At 34.1% G+C, this 17,029-nt stretch overlaps 1 protein-coding gene and 1 pseudogene across 22 annotated transcripts in view; one reads left to right on the top strand and one right to left on the bottom strand.

Moving 5' to 3' along the window:
* The window catches only part of IKZF2 (IKAROS family zinc finger 2), a 143,631-nt gene that overhangs the window by 55,201 nt on the left and 71,401 nt on the right, over positions 1-17,029 (top strand). The window contains exon 1 of one of the 22 annotated variants that reach the window (XM_039844704.1): positions 4,295-5,179. The exons of the other annotated variants lie outside the window; for them this stretch is intronic. The gene's annotated coding sequence lies outside the window, so the exon portion shown is untranslated. Of the gene's footprint in view, positions 1-4,294; positions 5,180-17,029 lie in introns of those variants that run through there. 22 annotated transcript variants of the gene reach the window in all.
* LOC120587764 (uncharacterized) lies at positions 2,146-2,264 on the bottom strand (annotated as a pseudogene).

Genomic DNA, 17,029 nt, shown 5'->3' with positions numbered 1-17,029 from the left:
TTGTATTTCTTAAATGCCTTTCTCAGTTATGGAAATGTAGAAGAAGTACATGGCCTTTGTTTTGCAGTAGAAAGTTTTCTGACTTCATTAATAAAAGTCTGCCACTCCTTGAGAACGCAGGTGTGTTCTGCTCTGTAAAGCCGGTTCCTGGAAAGGTGGAGATCACTTTACATAAGATGCTCAGGGCTTTCTGAGAGAGAAAGAACTAATATCTAGTCTTTCTTGGGATGGAACTCTGTGGCCCTTACCCGCCTTCGCGCTGCCCACCCCCTCAAAAAAAAAAAAAAAAAGACAGTTTCAGGAGAAGGCAATGAGAGAGCCCTAAAATAAAATTACAGAAAGAGGGGACCCAGAGTGGGAAACAACACTCAGAAGAGCTTTTGAGCTTGTGGGGCTGATATTGGAAAGTTGTGTAGATGTCATCAGGGTAGTTTGTACGCTGGGGAAGAGTAAGCATGAACTGCAGAGTTAAAGTGCTCCTGACTGAGCTGGGCACCAAGTGAAACCGGATCATCAAGACCGTGTGGCTTGAACAGGGAGCTAGATGGGACAGCATTGATGGGTGATAAAGACCAGTAGCCTTGGAAGTAGCAAACTAATTAATGCTTCCCAGTGCTCCTTCAAGTATGGTATGTAGAATGCACTTCTAGGGCAAGTGAGAGCTCTAATCAGTTATATTTAAAGTAAGAATTTAAATATGACCATAATCGTACCTTCAAATGATACAACAGGTTATTATGGTTACAGTTTATAAAAGATGGCTCAGCCTGTTTTTTAGAAAATAGATTGGAAATGCAAGAGGAGAAATGGGGAAACTAGTGGACATGAGGAAACCAGTAATAGTTAAGGAAAATATCATATTAATTAGAACTATAGTGACAGTGGTAAAGAGAAGTGAAATTATCTTTCTTGTATTAAGATCGCAGATCTTTCCTGCAAGAACTTCATCTATCCTACATCTTCCCTATATCGAGCCTTGAGTTTTCAGATCTACCTTCTCTGTTCTTTTTCTCCTGGTTAAACATCTCTCATTCTTCCAGTGATTCCTCAGTTAGATGATTTCTGGAATTCAGACTCAGCCACTTGGAGGATCAGATTTCCTTATCGGTTGTGTGTCATCCACAGGTTTGATAAACGTGCCTTGCATGTTTTTTTTTTTTCAGTCTTGTTAAAGTAGCCCTGTGGCATACAACTTGAGACTTTGAGGTAACATCTTTTCATGAATCAACACTCTTTGGGCGTGGTTGTTCAACCTGTTATGAATGTACCTAACTTATATTATTTCCTGCATATTTTGCCATTTCGACCTCAAGAATATCACGAGAGATTTCTTCAAATGTGTAACGAAGTTCAGGATGAACAAAGTCCATGTTATCTTTATCTTCCAGTCTAATAGTGGGACCAACAGTAAAATTATTCTTAGTGAACCCATATTGGAACCTTCTGTAAAGTTGTCATACAAACATTTGCATACCATTTTTAATGGGTCCATTGTAAGCTTACTTATCTGAGATTGGCAGAATTCACATCCTTTGCCTTTAAAAATGATAATATTAGACCATCTCTGGTGCTCTGGCACCTTTCCTCTTCTCTGAAGTATTTAGGAAGGCCCTTGCAGTAGTTTCTTGATCACCTTTACATGTCCTTTGAAGTCCATGGAATATATGCCATCTGAGCTTGAGTACCACAAACTGGGTGGCTTAAACAATAGAAGTTTATTGTTTCACAGTTTTGGAGACTAGGAGTCTAAGATTAAGAGGTCAGCAGTGTTGGCTCTTTCTGAGGGCTGTGGGGGAGAATCTGTTCTATGCACCGCTCTTAGTTCTGGTGGTTTGCTGGCAATCTGTGGCATTCCTTGGCTTGTAGATGCATCACCCTGATCTTTGCTTGCATGTTCACATGGCTTTCTCCTGGTGTACATATCTGTGTCCAAACTTCCTGTATAAGGAAATTCGTCATACCTTAGTTTAACTAATTACATCTATAATTTAAAAAAAAAAAAACAACTTTAATTTTTAAAAATTTATTTATTTTTTAAATTTTTTAAATTTATTTATTATTTTTTTTAGGCGAGGCAACCCTTGGTTGACCTCATAGATTGCAAGGACCTTGTCAGCTTACAATCCCTTATTTTTTTATTTTTTATGCCTACAGCATCCGGTCTTCCTAGGTGGTCTCCCATCCAAGTACTAACCAGGCCCAACCCTATTTAGCTTCCGAGATCATACAGGATCGGGCTTGTTCAGGGAGGCGTGGCCGTAGACAAAAAAACTTTAATTTTTAAATTGATTTATTTCTTGGTAAAAACGAAGTATGATATAAAGCAATTTCATTGTATAATTCTCTCTCTATATGGCCAGAGAATCAAATAAGTGTGAATGCCAAAGTAAATAAGCCTAGAGCTGGTGACACAAAAGGTCATATTTGTTTAGTCTCCATTAGAAACCTTAGAGTAAAAGAAAAAAAAATTGGACTTCACCTGTAGGCAGAACCTAGATGACTATAGGTAAACCTAGGTGTTTTAGACCTCAACCAGCCTGTGATTTTCACATAAAAACACATATATTTTAGTTAGCAGATTAAGATAGTTCAGGCTCCTCAATAATAGCCCCACTGTCCTGTGATATGGAAGTTAGATCTCTTCACAGTGTTCCTAGTTCCTAGTTACCTCTGGAAGCCCACTATCACTTCACATATGTCTGGAAATCATTCTGTCAGCTGTTATTCCCACACACTGCCTGCCATTCCTTCTCTGGCTTCCAAATTTCAACATCCACAGCTCAAGAAGTTTGTTGACGAAGACCCTTTGTTGCCATTACGTACAAGGAGAAAGTCAATGCTCAGATCATGGATGCCGTATGTGGCTTCTGAGATTTTTCTGTAGGTGCCTTCTCTCCAGCTCTATGCCATACTATGTCATCTGGATCTTAATCAAACTCTGCTAGTGCCAGAATATCAGCAAGTGCCTCTTGATCAGTTTCTGGCCATGATCTCTTTTTCAGAATTTCATTTCTCATGAAATACAGTTTCATTTTTTGGCCCTCATTCTTCTACTATAAACATTTAATCTAAAGCAAGGAGTCACATGGGGAACAGATACTAGGTTGCACTTTCACCTCTGTACTAATCTGTTGCTTTGGTTCTATTTCCTCCCTCTTCTTCCCTTTACAGAATAGATTCTTATATATGTGAATAGTAACAGAATTGGGATTAGAGAGTGGAGATTACATTTTGGGCCCCAGATCTGTTAGCCAAAAATGTTCTGTTACATAAAGTATTAGATTTACTAAATTAAGATTTATTAGGATCATTCTTACGAATTTTGAAAGTTTGCATATTTGGTATATTTGAGGAACAGCAAGACCAGTGTGGTTATAGTGGTGTGAGTCAAGAGAAGAATAGTAGGGGGTGAGATATATTTCAAAAGGGCCACTCTGAATTCTCTGGAGATTAGACCAACGAGCTATAGTGCAAGCAAAGTGACATTAAGGAGGCCTGTGTAAAAGTGACCTAAGCGAAAGATGTGATGGATCTAACTGGAGTGGGAGCAGTGGAGATGGCCAGACATGGGCAGATGTATTGAATAAGTAGAGCCTGTTGAATTTGCTGATGGATTGAAAGTGCATGTGAAGGGAAAAGAGGTGTCAGGAATGACTGCTGGGTTTTGCTCTAAGCAACACAGTGAATAGTGATGTCATTTACTGATAGGGGGAGGTCTGGGGGAAAGAATGGATTTGGAGATTGAAATGAAGAGCTCTCTTTTGGACAGATGAAGTCTGAGATTCATTTCTATAAGACAAGCAAATAGAGATCTTGCCTCTTAATCGAAAGGATTGGAGAGCCAGAATGGGCTCACAGAGTAGCACAGTTATGTGATTCCTCACTGTGTACTCGAGGTTCAAAGTCAACAGACATGTGAACATCATGATGACGTTCCTCCTGATGTATATGGCGGATCTTTTATGTGTGACACACTCTTTTTTACCCCCTTATCTTTGTATGTTTTTCTTTTTTCCAAATCTTTACTGTCCAAGATTTTGCTACTTAATAGTTGTAAGATTTGGCTAAGTTACTTAGTTTTTTAAGACTTAGTGCCTTTATCTATAAATGAAGATAATATTACTTATTTAATATTTGCTGATTATGTTAGATAATGTTCTTGAAACTTAGAACACTGCTTGGCATGTTACTAGTAACTATTAAATATCTTCAGTTATTATGTTTTACCAAATGCATATTATTCTTAAAAATGATTTTAAATATTTTGGAATGAGATAGAGTATAAATGAGCAAATAATAATGGATCATCATTTTACATATATATGTAAAGTGATTTTTTCTTATTTAAATGAGTTGTTTTTTACCTCATACAACTACAAAATATTAAAATCAGTATCTTGAATTTTTTAAGCACATGTAGGTATTTTCTGAATTGTAAATATGATTAGTGATATTAGTATTTGGTGCCTCATAAGATCTGCCATTTAACTTTATGCAAATCAAAATTCCCACAGAAATAATGAGTCAAAATGCAGCAACAGGCAATGTTTGGATCACATCTTGTCTCTGCTCTGTTAGAGTTAATCTCACCATACATTATGCGTCATGACCTTTTATTTGCTCAGGATTTTTTGTTGATTAGACCTTCCCTACCCTTTGTTTTAAAACCTAAGATTACTACTTTAAGTGTACTAGTATTATGGAAGTGTTTTTTTCAGAACAGAATAAATGTAAACTAGAGAATATTACCTTGAGACTCTTCCTATTGCATTGATAGAGATATCTTTATGGAGCAAAGGCTAGATCACTTAATAAAAAAACTACAGTCTCTTCTTTGGCAGTTGTGTTGAACCTGGAAGAAAGCCAGCCATGGGCAGTATAAGGTTAGATTCCATTCCATCAGCATAATAGTTAATAATAGTTGACTGACAGGGATGTGAAAGGTGCCCTCTTTTCCTCCCCTTCATCCCCATTCCAGGCTAACCTCTCTAGGGAATATGCCATTCCTTTCCCCATTCCTAAAATTCCTTGCTTAAGCACAGCCGGGGCTGCTGGACTGGTGCCTTATTGTATAAGGGGAGGGGAAGGGGGAGGTGTCCCCTAAAGTGTTATTAGTTCCTGTGGTTCCTCCTGAGGGAGTCCGGAAATCTCTAAACATCTGTAGGGATATGGAAGAAAGGTGAGCTGCCCCTACTGTGGCTAGTGTTTATGTGTGAAAAATAACTGGACTCCTGTCACTTACCTGGATTAACTTAATACCATATCAAGATCACTTCTGCTACCCCGCAGTCACAGGTGACGTTCTTGTCTATGGAAATTTAGAGCTATTTTTGTCTGTTTTTTTGTGAATCATACCTCATGTCATATATTATTTTGCATTGTTAACTGTATATTTGGAAAGTTTAGTGTGGTAAGTTAGTAACATTTGCAGCTTTCTTCTAGCCTTTTTTTTTTTTTTTTTTTTAGATGCAGGTATTTGCAGGATAGGAACTATTCAAATAGTTACAGCATTCCAGAGATTCTTTCCCTGGATTCTACATGCTTACGTTTCAGAGTTATATTTAAACACGGAGAAGTATTGCTGAATATTGAAGAACAGAAGATTCATTAGAATAGTGTTTAAGTGAAAATTCAAGTTTTTCTAGTCGAAGTATTTCCTCTTCTTAGTGGGGTGGTGATTCATGTACTAAGCTGTCTTGAGTGCTATAATTTGGTGAAGTTTAATATTTGGTGTTGCCTGCAGTTTGGGTTAGCAATTATTCTTTACCTCACATCTCACCACTACAGAGCCACTTGCTAACTTTTAATCACCACCTTCTCAAGTTTAAGAACTTGGCCAGAGTGATCCCGGAAAGTCTCAACATTTTCCAGTAGGTAAAGTCCATCTCTTTTGGAGATCTTGACACCTATCATTAACAAGACTGCAACCTCCTTAAGGATATCAAGAATAGAGACCTTCTCTTCTGTATATTTAGCAAAACATAAAGAGGTTATATGTCAGGATAATTCTTAAATAGAGAGCATGGTATTGACTGTCAGGCTGACCCAACATCATGTCACTGCCTTCATTCTACAGATTCTGTTGTGGGTTTCAAATGTTTTTCTCAGGTCAGTTTCCCTATCATTAATGCTGCAACACCTTTGCCGAGGAGATATCCACTCTCATTCTTTTATTTCACCACAGTGAAACCAGCATGCTGACTCTCGTGGGTTGATGAATAAACTCCAGTTTTAATGGCTTTTCTAAATAAGCTTTAAAAGTTGTTTCTGGAGTCCGAATATGGTGAATAAAGTCCTAAACTTGATTTTTTTTTTTTTAAAAGCTTCATTTAAATGAAATCACATTGAAGTGTGTTCATATACTCATATGCATGCCATTCATCCTCTGAGATGTCAGTGGTGTCACTAACCTGACCGGCACATTTGGCTGGTAACATGAGCGTGCGTCCAAAAGCATTTCTGTTTGATAACATACATAATCTGGAGACTATTTAGTTGCTCTTTAACACCTTTTAAAAAAAGAAGCTCATCTTTTTATTTTTAAAATGCCCGCTAAAATCGCTTTTAACGTCACCTGTTTCTAAGTGGTTTTTTTTATGACAAACCAGAAAGATATTGTGGGAAAGGATTGAGTTTGATTCAGTGAACATTTTCTGAATATCGTTACGTGCCTGCCGCTGTGTTAAGTACCCTGGGATGCAGAGGTGAAAGAGGTTGTTCTCAGGTCACAGTGCGCAGTTTAATAGAAGTGACGGGGTGTGGATTCAGTGCTCTGATAGCAGCCAGAAATTCTGCCAAAATTGGTCAGAAAGGGATATTCTTTCAGGAAACAACATTAGGACTGGACTAGGAATGATGAAAGCAGGAAAATGAAGACAAACAAGGACGTCCAATGCAAAGGAGTACTGCATGAGCAAAGGGCTCTATACCAGTGTGTGGTGGGGAAACGGAGAAGAGCAGCAAAGGTTGCAAAATAGGACTTCAGTTAAGGTTAATGTTATTGCTACTTTTCAGATTAGAGAAGTAATCATATTATTCTGTTCATATATGAAAGGCCTTCAAGCGATTTCAACAAGATCTTGAGAGAGGGTAGCAACTTAGAAAATACTTAAAGAAGAGATGGTTGGGGGAACTTGTGTTACTCTATGTGATATAAACTGTAGAGTTTTCAAATGAGTAACAAGATTTCCTAAGATTGAAGTCCCTTAATTTTTGATGGGAAGGTGAATAATGTCATTCGCACATTTATTCAGTCATGTGTTTATACATACGACGTTAATGGACCGTCTGCTAGGAACCTAGTACTGTTCTTTATGTTAAGAAAGCATCAGGTGACTGATATACGTGCCATCTTTAAGGGAAGGGAACTTTAAGGGAAGGGAATATCATGATTTTTCTCTACGCAAGTATATTCTTGCTTTAGAATGACACAGATGATTTTTTTGAAATTCATATATTTTATCATTTTGTGATTGTTTCAGAAATATTTTCTGTGTCTTTTGTTACTTCTACAAGGTCTCATATATGTTCATTTCCTTATCCCAAGCGATAATAAAATTAATTACTAAGCGCTTTTTTAACACTGACTACGGGAACTAAACCAATTCTTTGTGGGCAAACAGTACTTTAGGAGAATCCGTGGGAGAAGGAGCAATGAATGGAACTAACATTTATAGAGTACTACTGTGTGCTAGGCCCTGTGCAAGGTGATTTCTTATAATTTATACCATTCAATTTTTTAAAGTATCTTTGGAAAGTAGCTGTTATTATTTCACTTTTTCAAACCAGGTAAACATTCTAGAAAAGGGAAACTGAGGTCAAGTAACTTGCCCTATGATACATAGTTAATAAGTGGTAGTTTTGGATTTAAGATCACGATGATTGAGTTCCACAGCTTGTTTTCACTTCATTATGGCTTAGACAGGGATATTGGATAATTGGTAAATAATAAGTATCAGTTTGGGTATTTAAACCAAGGCCTGACTCACTCCAAAATTTATTCTTTCCATTAGAGTTTGTGCAAGATATTTAAACTTCAAACACTGTTAAAGCAGAACGTTTTTATTACTTAATTTTTAATATTTATTGCCTTCTGTGCTATAGTTTTTAATAGTTTTTCACCTATATGGGTCACTTTAACTGAAGGTTAGAAAATTCCTTATCTTGTATGAAAGGTATAAAATTACCATCATATAAGCAGACACATGAAGAAAAAATACAAAATACTTTTCTGGGACTTTCAATAAATTGCTAATAACTCTGCCAAACAAAGCAGAACCTCTCATTCCAAGTTGTATTTTGCAAACATATTTCAGAATGAAGAAGGAAAATTTGAATAATCAAAGGTAGTGAGAATGTCCTTGGTTTTAATGAATTATTAAGTTAATTTGCTGAAAATCTCATCCAAAGCAAAATTTATGAGTCCTTTTAGTATTTGTATAGAGTTAACAGCAGATATTTCTTATTCACATGTTCACCCAACTTTGAAGGAGGACATTTTTAACTTTCGCTTCATAATAGGTAAAATCAAGTGATCTAAATATTCCTTCCTGTCTCGTATACTGAGGGCTTTGAGTAATTTGAATGATGGATTATTGACTGTGTATGTGAGTCAAACCCTGTAGACTTAAAGTTTTAGAATTGACTGGTCGGAGGAATTGCTTCATTGCCACCATTAGTACTGATTCTTAATGGGCTTTTGCTCCTTTTCTCAGTATTATTATAAAGCTCATCACTTGTGTCATGAATATAACATTACAGTGTAAGCTAGTGAAAATGTACATTGATAATAAAAGCACTAATCTAACACTTGTCTTTATATATTTGTTCATATATTTAGGCAGCTTTTTTATTTTCTTTAATTTGGCTATAAAATTCTTCAGTATAAAGATCATTCTTTATCATTATTTTTATTCTCCAAACAGCACAATTATTTTTATATAGTAAGCCTTTAGTATATAGTTATTGTTGCTGGAGTTCATGGTAAATATTTTCAACATATAGTGTACAACAGTGATTAGAACAAAACTAGAAAAATGAGTTCCTATTTGACATGTTGCCCCAAATCCTAGATTTCTCATAATTATTAAATACCTTGTAGTCAGCTTCATTTACCTTTTACTTGATCATGTGTTCCACTGGTGTCTTTGTAGACTTTTATTATGTGTATAGTTTAGTTTTACTTTATTTCTTATTAGTATATTTAATGATCTGCCTGACTTTACAGCCTGACCTTTGATGTTAACAACCAAATATTCTTAATGGACTCAGATTCTGGACCCTAAGCAGGGAGAAAATCAGGAGCTTTGTGGTGGGTCTCTAGTTGAGTGTAGAGTTACATTTAATGTTAGTCTTGGTCTGACCTTGATACCTCAAGGCCTGAGTTTGTGGTTTGCTCCTAGGGTTTTGAGTTTCTTTGCCTTTAAATCTCACTTCTCCCACGTTTAGTTTCTGACTACCACTGTTTGCATTTTTTTTCATACTTCACTGCATTAGTACATGTTATTCCTTCTGCCTGGATGTCCTCCCATCCAGTTTGACTAGTAAATCCCTCATGTTTCAAGATGGAATTCAGTTATTTTCTTTGAGAAACCTTCCTTAGCTCACTCATACTTCTTTGGTCATCCCCTCCTTTAAACCTTCTTCTATATCTAAGTTCATACATCTATTAATGCACTCATCACACCATATTCTCATTATTTTTTGACTGTCTGTCCCTATTAGACTTTGAACTCTTTGTAATTCAATGTATATTTAAAAGAATGAACGACTTATGCTACTTCATTTTGGGTCATTGCCAATCACCTACCTGTCTTGCATCTGTTTTGAGAGTATTGTGAATACTAATTGAATTGAATCTAATAATGACATACTTACATAACTGTTCTTTATTCCTTCTATTCGGGTAATATATTGATCTCAGTGTACCTTTGAGCCATGTTCCAGTTTGTGGATTGCTAGGGCAACCCCTGGCCAGCTCCCCATGCTGGGAGTCCTCCTGAGCTACCTCTTGTGTTCTTCCCAGGCTTGATATGTCTGTACTTGAATTTTATGGGCAATGGTTCCACCTTATAAATCTTTCTAGCCTCTGGGCTTATGACTCTGCCTAATTTAATAAATGTTGGACAAATGAACAGAAACTAATTACTTTTTATCAGTTTTAATAGTTTTATACTAAAAGAAATCCCAGCCTAACACTAAAAACATTCTTTATAAAAGGGATTTTTTAATGATGATAACTAATTTAAGAATAGGTCAAGATTGTGCCAAACATTCTATTTCCTATTAAGTAAATTCTGGAGAGAATTTAGTAAGTGGACTTTTCCCTCCATGTGTGTTGCAGTTATGAAAGCTATTAGAGTTAGTTAGGATTTTGAATCATTGATATGTTTAGTATCATATAGTTTCAAACCAATGGCTAATGCATATATTTCATCTTAATTTTGTCCCTGTTTTGAAAATTAATATCGTTCCTTTAAAAAGTATTCATCACATCTGTGAAAAGTTACTAGATTTAAGAAATTCTTTGAAAGCATTTTCTAAACATTTAGTTCTCATGATTTTACACATAGTCTTAATCACTTGGATTTTACCCCATATCTTATTGTCATATATTGTTAAGGATTTTTTTTTCCTTTTTATTTTTGAGCACTTATTTTCTATTTCAACCATTTTCAGGGTTCTTTCTAAATTACACTTATTGCATTTTTATAACTGTTGCCCCTGGGCTGATTGATCAGTTGATTGATTTTTTCCTCCCTTTTTTCTGTTTTCTTTTAATATGAAAAATTTGATTATACAGAGAAGTATCCATCACCTAGTTTCAATAATTATCATTTCATTGTTAGTCTTCTTTTACCTATACTACCCAAGCCACTTTTTCTCACAGATTATTTTAAAGCAAATTTTCAACTTCTTTGGAAGTTCACTAATACAATGTTTGTAAATTACTGGGTGAGCAAAAGACTCTTTCTTCCTTCCTGTTACCACATCAGAACTGAACATGCTATACAAACACACGTATACACATACATACACACACACATATATATATACACACACTGAGAGTATATAGTAGCTCAAGCTTAGTGCTTCTTAATTTTTTTCTTAACAGTATTTTTATTTTTTTGTTCATTTGAACTTCTTAGTTGTAAGTTATAGGAAGGAGAATTGGGATACACATGGCTTTTAAGCATTAATCAAGTTTTATGCTAGAAATAGCTTATCAGTTCATCAAATTAGGTAGTTGGTTTCTTAAGAACTTCCCAGAATAGGGAAGGTTCCCAAGAATAGGGAAAATGATAGGTGAATTTTGATTGGAGCAGATGATAGGAAAGCATATACAGAGAGTCCCTTTAGGGTATGTCTTGGAAGGATTAACTGGAGAGTGGAAAAACATATAGGTACTAATTAGATGCCTTAAGGGTGCTAGCATTTTGGGAAAAATAGAAGTGGCTGCAAAACATAAAAATGGAGGAGATGACAAATTTTGCCTATTTTATTCACATTTTACACAATTTTACTTGGACTGGCAAACATATCCCCCTCCCCTCCCCTTCCTCCTGACCTCCCCTGCCCCTGAGCAGTTCTGGTGGGGAAATACGAGCTTCCTCTCTTGGTAATATGCAAGAAAATTATGATGGTGGTTTATGGGTGGAGCCTATTGCTGATAGATACTTTTTTTTTTGGCCACAATCCTCAAAATAAAGAAAATTAAAGAAAACATAAAAACAACAAATGCAGTATTTGTAGTTTTTCAATAGAGTTAAGCTCATGATGTTGGGTTTGTCCTTTTATGTCAACGTGATATTTCAGAAGTCAGTACTCACCATGCAGCTCTTGTCCTTCATAGATCTGGAAGCAGAAAACTTAGAAAAACCGTTTGGCTATGAGATTGACATAGGAGAGAAGAGTGACTTTGGTGTCTCAGGAAATGACAACAGAGTTCCATTCTGTTTGACGGGTTGTTCATCTGGCCCGTGCTTATGAGGTAGATAATTGAAAATTCAGTGGTTAAAATTAAGTAGCCACTCACTTTATTTCACCAAAATGCAAAATTCCCTTTCTGGCCCACTTTTCAAAAGGAAGAAAAAGTACAGTATTTGGATCAAAAGCACCAAAGCAACAAAATCTAAGCCCTGGTTCTTCAACTTAGTAGTTATGTGATTTCATTCAAGTCAGTTGAATGTTCCAGGATTCAGTTTCTTCTATGTGTATTGGAAATCCATGTGCCTCCTATTGTAGTGTGAAGATCTCATGAGATGACAGACAATACTCAGAACTACCTAAGTATGAGTTACATTATAATATAAACTCAGACATAATGGTGTCATAATCTCTATAAGACAGATTTTGTTTCTGATTAGAACATAATAATTGTTGCTATGGGTTAAAGAACTAATATAACATAAAGGGGAGAATCCTCCCTTTTTAAAAAAATGTATTTTTCTTTTAATGTTTTTACAGACTGTAAAATATTGCTATTTATATATTCAAATTTCCTTAAAAATTTCAGCCAGTTTTTTTTTTTATTAAGTTTATTGGGGTAAAATTGGTTAACACAATTATATAATTTTCAGGTGTACATTATAATTTGACATCTGTATGTTCTCTTGTGTGTTCACCACCCAAAGTTCAGTTTCCTTCAGCTACCATATATTTGATCCCCTTTACCCACTTCACCCTCCCCCTACCCTCCTATATTTGACCCCCTTTAACTGTCTACCTATCCCCTCCTCTTCCACCCTCTACCCTTTGGTAACCACTAGTCTATAGTCCGTGTCCATGAGTCTCTGTTTGTTTGTTCTGAACAGCCAGTTTTCTTACACTTCTAAAATTCACATAACTAAACATAAATTCATGTATTTATGAATTGCTTTTTGAAAGGACACATGGGTCATCTGTTTACAATTGAAGATTCGAGGATACAAGAATATGTAGATTTATCATTGGGATCCCTATTAGGATCATAGAGATTTAAAGCCGGAAAGAAATATATCCTAATCCAACAGACTTTTGTTGTAGATTTAAAAACAAAAACAAACTGGATTTCAGAGAGAAATAAAGATATAATTTAATCATTCAGACTAACTGTGAACATGACTTTTTTTTTCTTTATATAAATACATGGAAGGAAATCACAACTAGAAGCCCAAAGGTCAGTTTTAAAAAAATTGGCAAACTAAAGATGCTAGACTATTTTCCTTTTCTGTCATTCATATTAATTTGCTATTTTCATTCATTTTGTTTGCCGCATTTATTATAGATAAAAGGTAGTTAATAGCGGTAGTTTAATATAAATTCTTATGAAAATTTAAAACTGGAGAGTTCTAGAAATTGACTTTCTGTGATGGGAAAATACCAGTATTATTTTACTTTAGCTATAGAATATTTCAACAGCATATGGTGGAAACTTTATGCTTTTCAGGAGTACATTTTAAGAACTAATAATAAACTGACAAATACATATTTGTATTTGTCATATAAAGTATACATATTTGTATTTGTCATATAAAGTATACATATTTGCCCTCCATTATAATATTCATTGGATGTTATACTTCCGGAATTGGAAACTTATGATTTCACTAGGAAATCATAAAAATAAGGCTTCTCTACACCAGATTTGGTGAATTTCACATTCGTAAGATGGAAATTTCTATAAATCTTAGGCAGCCTTCCTAGAGATGTTCTAGAGACCTTTTGGTAAATATATGCCAGTGTACAACAATATTTTATTTTAAGGTAACCAGATTTTCCTTGAAATAATTTTTACATTAGTTATATACTTCCCGATTTTCTAAATTCATGTGCTTTGATTTTTTTAAATAGTGAATTATAGAATTTGGATGTAGAAGTTGGGACATCTCTCAGGCTTCTTCTAATTTAAAATAACGTAGAGAAATTTTCCTGAACAATTGAAAATGAATAACTATTCCATAGTGTTGAATACAGGGAAATGACAGTATCCCATTTATTTCCATTTATATATTAGATATTTAATTCTAAAATATAATAACTATAGTTAACACATACATTTCACTTTAGAGTTAGAAAGTACTTCAAATATGTTATTTCACTTAATTTAAATAAAAGACAAAGTATAAATGTAGATACAGAGGTAGATGCTATGTCAGTATAATTACATTGCAAACTGTCATATTTAATTTTCACGTTAGCATTATCTGCCTGATACACATTATTTGCCCTCAATAGTTCTGTTTTGTAGCTTATTTATACCTTGTATTTAGAATTATTATTATTATTATTATCATTGTTATTATTATTTTAGAAATAACATACTGTATGATCCCTTTTCTGTTTCAGTGTTTTGGAACAACTGGAATACCTATAAGGAGGTTTTTCTGTATCAGTGAAAACTATGTGGTAATCCATATGACAGCTTCGTCCTTAGAAATATTTTAAGTTTTATAATGAGGCTCTTTGAGGCTTAATTCATTTATTTTTCTATTTACGAAAATCTAGTTTTACTTCAAATAATCTCATGTGTAGAAAAGCATTGGGGAAAAACCTATGTTATTATTATTATTATTTTTTTTTTTTTTACTAACAGCGATTTAAAAAAAACATTACTATGTCTATGTGTTTTAAAATCCGTACATGAATTGCTATGATACCTCATCCGCTCTGCTCTTTGCTGTGTGCTAGTAACCTAAATTTGATAAAGTCCATTGCCTGAGTGGTGGCATATCCTTAGTGCTTGCTTGTGATTATTTTATACCTGAGTCTTCTGACAATTTCATCCCAGGTGAAGAAAGATCATAACCTTTCCATATTCCTCAGGTTGTTTATCAGTACTTGTATATATCAAGATAGAAGTCACATGAAAATGTTTTATCTGCATTTTTCACCCAAAGGAAGATGATTAAAATATACTTTGTTCAACATAAATTACTTAATGGCTATTATGTCAGTATATATCAGTTAATGATAAATGAATCAAATGTTTCCTTTGACAATACCAGTTTCATTTTTGAAGATTTTTATAGTAACTCAGAAAAACAATATTTGTACTAGAATACTCAAGTGAGAGTTGGTAAATATAGGTGACATCTACATAAAATTGTGACACTTTAAAAAATTAAACTTCTAATGACGTTATAATAACATCTACATTTGAACTCACATGTGGAATAAGATGTAGTTTCTCAGTGAAACCCAAACATACTTGGCCTTTTCACCCATTTCTTTGTTAATTTAAAATAATTCTGCTGATATGATAATTTTAAGTGTTTAAATGATCATTTTGCTAATGGACATATACACATACAGCATATTGCAATTGATTACTTCATTAATTCATGGCATAATTTTTAGAGAACTTTTCCCAGTAAGATTTACTATTTTATATTTAATGTTAATGAATGAGAATAAAACATATATTAAAATACCGTTAAGGCCATATTAAGCCAAAACAAAATAAAACCTTAACTGAAGAAAATAAGGCAGTACAGACTTCAGTTTTTCTTTTTATGTGAGACTGTCTAAATCATGTTAATTATAAGGTATCAGTATGGTAAATGGCTGAGAAACAATGAATTTGCCATTTTAGAATTGTTTCCTAGAAAAATATATATATAGTCAAATCCGAAATCACCGAAGTCACACTAAAAGTTAGTTTTAAGAAAACAAACTGCTGTTTTATCATCAGGAACCATGCCCGTCTCTCTGCTCTGAGTAAATTAGGCTTACATAAATATTTGTTTATTATACTTACAAACATGTCAGAATAATTATATTTCATTGTATTTAGTTTTATATTGGGTTACAAGTGAAGAAAGCATGAGAAACAAATACTGTGGTGTTCATGTTTTTAGTTAGTGATAGATCTGTTTTGTTAAAGTCCTTTTTTTCTTTTTGCTATTTTACTATGTCAGAATTGGTCTCATATTTTGATTAATGCTCTGGACATTTGCTACAAAATAATGAAAAATATTGTTACTTTATTTAGTTTTAGAGGATGTTAAAATATGTGCATTAAGGAGACAGGGGAAATATGGTTATAGAAATTGGGTTAAATAGGTACAAGTTTCAGAACCCCAGGAATTAATAAGTGAAATTGGAATTCACTTTTTCTCAACCTCTAGATTTTGTTTAGAGACAGTTATATCATTCTGAATTTCTTTAGTTTATGTTATTTATAAGTTTGTACAGACCTCTGCTTCTTTGGAAGCTAATGTGGTTTTCACTTCCCTGATTTGAATGTTATATGTTTAATATAAGCTTTGCATTTTGGAAAGGTAAAAGAGTAAATTGATTTTCTGCTGCTTTTCTTGTTGTATAAAAGGTACATCCTTTAAGTATGTAGCATGCTCTCTATCAATTGCCCATCAAGCATTGAATAATTCTCTCTTAAAACTATGAAACATTTTTATGATTATGAAAAAACTTTTGTATAATTCTTCCCGGGACATGTTTTCTGCTTGATTTCTGTAAAGTTTTTCTATAGTAAATATCGAATTAGTTTATGTCCATTTATTCATTGGGAAACTGAGATACATAATGTTTACCCTCATTTTTACTCAGTGAAATCCATTACTAACAAGCAATATAGGCATCTTCTATCTCTGTGGTTGTTTTATTGTATATCATTTCCTAGGATCACATCAACTACATTAGTTTACTTTATTAACCTTTATTATTTGTGATGTTTCTCAAGGAATGGAAAAAAAACAGTTTTCATTTCCTTCTTCTCCCAAATCATGAAGAGCATGGACTTATGACATGTTATTGTTTAAGTAGATTTAAAAATTTTTAAGGACATTATTTATAACCAGTCATTTAGACCTTTGGCCTCTTGCATCCAGGACAATACGTACTTGTACTGGATAAGTGTGTTAATATTTTTGAATGCATGCATTATTAAATGAATGAATAAGTGAAATGTTGATTGGACATCAGTTGAGAATATAGAACACCATTAAGTAGAATAAAACATATAGAACATAAATTCAGGGTCTAACTGGATAGGTTTTAGTTACCTTACACTTAAACAGGTTCATGTGTCATT

The sequence above is a fragment of the Pteropus medius genome, unplaced genomic scaffold, assembly GCF_902729225.1.
Source record: "Pteropus medius unplaced genomic scaffold, Ma_sr-lr_union100, whole genome shotgun sequence".
NCBI classification, from domain to species: domain Eukaryota; kingdom Metazoa; phylum Chordata; class Mammalia; order Chiroptera; family Pteropodidae; genus Pteropus; species Pteropus medius.
The sequence above is the reverse complement of the archived record's forward strand: the minus strand, read 5'-3'. Positions and strand labels throughout refer to the sequence as shown.